Source organism: Falco cherrug, chromosome 5 (assembly GCF_023634085.1).
Source record: "Falco cherrug isolate bFalChe1 chromosome 5, bFalChe1.pri, whole genome shotgun sequence".
Classification (NCBI taxonomy): Eukaryota; Metazoa; Chordata; class Aves; order Falconiformes; family Falconidae; genus Falco; species Falco cherrug.
In genome coordinates, this window is record NC_073701.1 from 11,238,701 (window position 1) to 11,244,700 (window position 6,000).

A 6,000-nucleotide genomic window follows, 5' to 3' on the forward strand; every position below is an offset into this window, starting at 1 on the left:
GAAATCTAGACTTGGCTGAGAAAAATGCCTTTTAGCTATAGTAGTACATCACACATGCTTAAAAGGAGTACCAAATGTAAACTCTGTAGGGTACTCTGCCCTCAGGGAAGAACGAGATACCAGCCTTCCTTGCTCTTTCTTGAGTACCCTCTTAATTCTGTCACTAATTGCAGTGGCTGAGCTGATGAAAGAGCTGATGCAAGCCTGGGACTTTAGTCTGTATCACAAGGATGAGGCATGAGTTTGAAACCAACCTTGTTAGAGATTGCATAAATCTGAAGTGGTATCTAAAGCAATATAAAGAAAATGTAAAGGTAGGAAAGTTAAATTTTATATCAAAGTACCATTAAATGATTTGATGCAAAACTGCTTAAGGGAAGTTGCCTGGTGAGGGTCCATGAAGCTAGTTTGGAAGAATCGGAATGGCACTTCCCTCACTTCCTTTGACGATGTGCCCTAACTCTACATCTAATGGATTACTGAGGGGCGGAAGATCAGGATGAAAGAGTTGAATGTTTGTAACACATAACTGAGTACCTTTGGGACAGACAACAGACTAGTCTCAGTACAAAACCTCTCAACTTTCATGGATGATGAACTAAGGAACAATTGCTTCACAGAAATTAGGGACAGTTGAGCAGCTTAATACCTCCAAGGACTGTCAATAATCTTTCTGTTGCATTTACTGATCTCTACCAGATGCAATAATGCCTTACTGTAACCTGTTGACACAGTCTTCTTACCCAGTATCTCATTTCAACACAGGCCAAAGCACAAACATCATCTCGTGAGGACTTCTTGTTCTTTCCCCCTTCATATGCCAAATTCACGAGTATGGATTAGGTACGGGAAGTTTTGTTTCAAATAGCCCATGGATTCAAAACGAAGTGGCCCTCTTTTGCAGGTTTAACATACTGTCTCCTTGAAAAAAAGCCAAAAACTTAGAAACTCATTTTTTCTGGAGCTTGATTGACATACCTTTACATCATTAAAATTTTAGAGACCTCAAGAGAGTGTCAACAAAGTCTTCGGAGCAAAAACCCAATGAGGCATCTAAACAGAATAATAACTTAAATGCCTAACAAGAAACCTCAAGTAATTCACAGGTCATTAGTGAAAGGATCCTATCCTAGCAGTAGTAAAGTTTTATTTAAATGCAGGAGCGAAGTGCTTAATCTGCTTATTTTACACAAGAAGATGAATTGCATACAATTTCTTAAGAAATTAATTTATAGTCAAGTAACTGGCCTAGTTGCAGTTTATCTGTGGTATATCTTAGTTTTACGAGAAAAAAAATCCTACAACAGCTGATTACTTTAAAAGCTACTCTATGACGCTGATGGCTTTTAATATAAGCACTAAAGAACTTCATTGCTGTTAAAATAAACATCACTGACAGTAACTCTGTATGGTTCCCACACTTGGTTAAACCCCCCAAATCAGTATAGTACTCATCTTGAGTCTTTACAGGCTGGACAGAACATTTGTGACCAGCTCTTGAAAAATATTATTGCTTGTTTTCAGGTTAGGTGTTGTCCTGAACATGGAATTACTATTACCCACAAAAATCTGTTCAACAACTTTGGAAAAAATAAGCACAGATATGGGGTTTTGTTTGGGTTGGTTTGTTTGTTATATAGGCAAAGCAGCTTAGTCTGAAGAAACAGTGCAAAAGTCCAGATGATCTGTAAACTGGAAAAAAAAATCCAGATCCTTAGGGCTATCAATGTATCAGAAATCTAAAGGAATCAAGGGTAAAGGTTCAAGTCATTTTAATATTACTGTTATTTTTGAAGTAGAGATTGCCAAAGTTGTCTGAGTGCTGAAATTTATTTTATCCCTGCTTTTTAGTGGCTCTTAACCTTCTTCAACAACTTCTTTTAAGCTTGCCTTTTCATGCCTCATTTGAACAGAGAAAAATACTTTTATTTTATTGAAAGCTTGAGGAAACTGAGTTGGATTATTCTGGGAAACGTATATACTCTCAGTTATGAGCACTTTACAGGTTGAATTAGGTCTTACCGACATTGACCTCAAAAAGAGTAGAAATTGGCACCTTTATCCTTAATTAGGAAGATCTGATGCCCTTAGATCAACCAAGGAAGTATTAACATTTACACTCCTCCTTATTAATGTCTATGTGAATCTTGTTTGTTACCTCTGAGTTTGTGCTGTTTCATCTACCTGAGACCAGAGCTAAACAGAGGAGACCTCAACTTTAACAGCAGCAGCAAGGCAAGAAACATAAACTACACTTCTTCCCAAGTTCAGCTACGTGATGGTATGAAGGCAGGTCCTCAGTTCAAAGGCTGCTCCAGCTCCTGGCTTTAGCTGCAGTGCTGACCAGCATCCATGGTTTACTTTATATAGGCAAAGGCATATTCTGATTTCCCCACTTGAGATCACGCTTCCAGCTACAATGATGCTGTCTTGCAATAGATCCTGTTGCCACCTAAGCATACACTACTCACATCAGGGAAGAGCTTAAAATATTGCACGCTTTGCAGGTTTAACAACTATCTTTGAAAGTTTCACTTTCAGAGAGACTTACTGCCTGCTAGTTAGTAGGTGGGGAAATCTGGGGTTCACATCATATCCAGAGGCCCCAAACAAAACATCTCTCCATTCTGAGGCATGCTGTTAGCAAAGGCTCCCTTAACCAGGATCAAGATCTTGTCAAAGAACATCTCAAGAAGCATGTGAGACAACTCAGGTAGGGAAGGATTAGGCCATGTTATAAAACTCCTTCTGCTTGTTAAGTACACACAGCTTGTACTGTTCTAGCTCCTTCACTGTGCTCATGGCACAACCTTCTGGGCAAGAAAGAGGCCATACAACTCTCAAATTTCACAGCCTGCGTGAAACACCCTTCACTCTTTTTCTAAGCAAATGGAAAAAAGACATTGTGATAACATTTCTGGTTTTATACTTGCTTGAGAAAGTAAGCTTTATGAGTAATAAATACATTGGTGTTCACAAGGGATGATTCATGACATTTTAAAGAAATTATTTTCCTAAGGACATTTGAGGCTTAATTTTGTGTCCTCTCTTTTAGTTAGAAGGACTTGTTTCACACTATCAAACTTATGCAATGGTGAGTACTGTTTTGAAAGTACCCTTTAAGAAAATTCTGTGTCAGTCTTTTCCTTGTGCTTCCATCAAGGTAAGTTTTAATACCACCTTCCTCTCTCATATAAAAATTATTTTCTTCCAAGTCCCTTGAGTAAAACAGAACATGGAGAGTAACTCAGAGGTAGGGGCAGGTCCAGCCACTGCCTCCGAAGTGTTTCCACGTAGTGTCGGGAGCTCCATTCACTCTTTAGACCAGAACCTTACCTGGTGCTGATCGGTACAGCTCTGTCAATTCCCGTTCACTGGCATAACAGAAGAGAAAGGAGAAAGGGAGCCAGCAAGGCGTTTGCAGTATAAACCCACAATTTAGAGACTGCTGCAGAGACATACAGTTACTGATGCAAGACCATCTCCTGCAGGAGCATCCAGGAGATGCTAAGTGCAATACACACGTGCAGTCACTCACGTGCACGCCATTCAGCATGAGCTTGTCAGGTTCACAATGGAGCTTTCCCAGATGGATGCAGAGAATCTTTTTAACCAAATGTTTAAAAGGCCATATCTGAAATATTTATTTCAAATTCCATTTTCTAACCATGATGGATATAAATGATAAAGTTTATTGCTTGCTGAGAAAAACTGCAGCATCTGTATTACCGCTGCCTTATTTTGAGATTGTATTCCTGTCTAAAGAACCCTGAGAGAGTATGTCAAGGTCTCAGATATGGTTGTTCCATATGCACTATCCAGATGCTGATCAGCTTGAGAAGCAATATTAATCTGTCCCAAGTCTTGTGGGAGGGCATAGAAAACAAATGTTACATGCTTTTTTAGGGTAAGATGGACAAGGATGAACAGCATGAAAGAGTACGGAGTCAAAAGATCTGTAGTTTCCTCTGAAGATGACTGCAAGTACTTTGATAGACTGGGAAACTCATGCTACAGGTTCTCAAAATTCACTCTTGAGCATCAATTTTTTTGTTGTTTTGTTTCCATTTTATTAAGATATAAGCTTTCTTTGGCTCCTTCCCAGACATCAGCGTTTCTCTGAATTCTTGCCAATGAGAGCAATTCAATCTTTGTGAGGTATTCTGACCAAAGCAATCATTTTCCACTAGGTATCCAGAGAGGAAAAGAAATATAACAGAAAACTCACAAAGTTAATTAACCTTGTTTTTTCTACCTGTAACTTTAAAAAGTTGCAGTTTGACCGATGATATTTATGTAGCTTCAAGGTTGAAGTTGCCCTGTTGCCACTGCTGTATAGGAAAGGAACTTCTGAGAAGAGGAGCTGATTTTAGGTAATAAATAATTCTATATTTACCTTTCACTTGCATTTTGGTAACACAGTGCTTATTCAGATGAAGATTCTGAACCACAGCTAGCAGGATCACCTGCTCCAAGTATAAAACAGACTGCAGAGCAGCACAGAGAGAGTTCAGCTGCCATGAAAAACCTGACTATGGGTGGAGGCCTATAGGAAAAAAAAAACACCAACACAAACTAAACGAAATAACTATGAAATTTATTCTAATCCCTGTGTGATGATGCCAGAAAATCATGTCTTTATTAAAATAACTTTAACCAGCCACTCATTCCTACTTATGGCTGCCCAGCTTCTTTGATCCAAGGGACAGGATTGAAATTTCTTTTACATAATGCTTATTTAGCAACTAGATCTTAAATGAACACCTGTTATCTTTATGGCTTCCAGTACATAATTCTGATATTTCTGATGTAGCAAGTCAGCTTGCCCTCTAATCTTTTCTCTGATACGGTTGTTACACTGCATTTGGAAAGGCTTTACCTCCTACAACTTTTATGAGACTCACGGTTACAACATGGCCGGTGTGCATACACATTACACACAATTATCATCCCATTAGTTTTTAGAGTGCTGTTAACACCATTTTTATTGAGTCAGTGCCATGATCTGTGTTGCTGGGTGATGGCACAAATGAAGCAAAATGAAGGAAAGAGAACGACTCAAGACTTGTTCACCGGACTTTCTGCTCTGCCGCTGCCCATGTGGGAGGTTGCAAGCACACTCACAGCGCTGCCTGCACAGAGCTTCCAGCGTGCTCTGCTTTCAGGACTGCGGGGACTTCAGCCAACGTGTCCTCACACAAACACTCTCTGGGTTGTGACTATGCTCCAGTTCTGCTGATGTGACAGCAGTCACACAGATGCACAGCCCCTCTTTCCTGGCCACGCTGAGCCAGGACAAGTCAGCTAATCTTCAAAGTTCACACACCCATCGCTACACCCCACTTAATACCCATCACTGTACCCCACCCCACCTTTATGGTTGGACTCGATGATCTTAAAGTTTTTTTCTGAACTAAATGATTCTATGATTCTTTAATATACACCGAGTGAATGAAGCAAACTGAAACATAGTGGAAGGTGTGTTTTTTGAGTTATCTTTTAGACAAATCCTAAAATTCTCATTAATGGAGTAACAGACATTTGAAAAGTACTAAATGAGTCAGACTCCAAACAGAAAAATGTTTGCCACGTATTACAAACAAGTTTAAAAAAACCATTTTGCTACTGATATATATTTAGCTTTTTTTGTTTGTTTGTTTGTTTGAGGGAGGAAATTGGTTCATTTAAGTAATGTTGCTTTTATTTTTTTCATACAAGGAATCCACATTTTCATTTTTTCCCCAATAATTTATAAGCCTTCACCCAGGGTACAGGAGAAGGTTAGGGAGTCTGAGAAGAAACTTAAAAATTAAGTCTACAATTAATGTTTAAAAGTAAGAAGATGATATTAACAGATCTTGTCACCTGTCATGCTGAGTAAATTTAGTTCAAACCTAGTGTTTATGATGAAGGAAAGTCATAGTTCTGCAACGGGAAGTAGCCAAAAGGCTCTGGACAGGTTGATTTTTTAAATAACAGTAATCTAAACCACTTGTATCT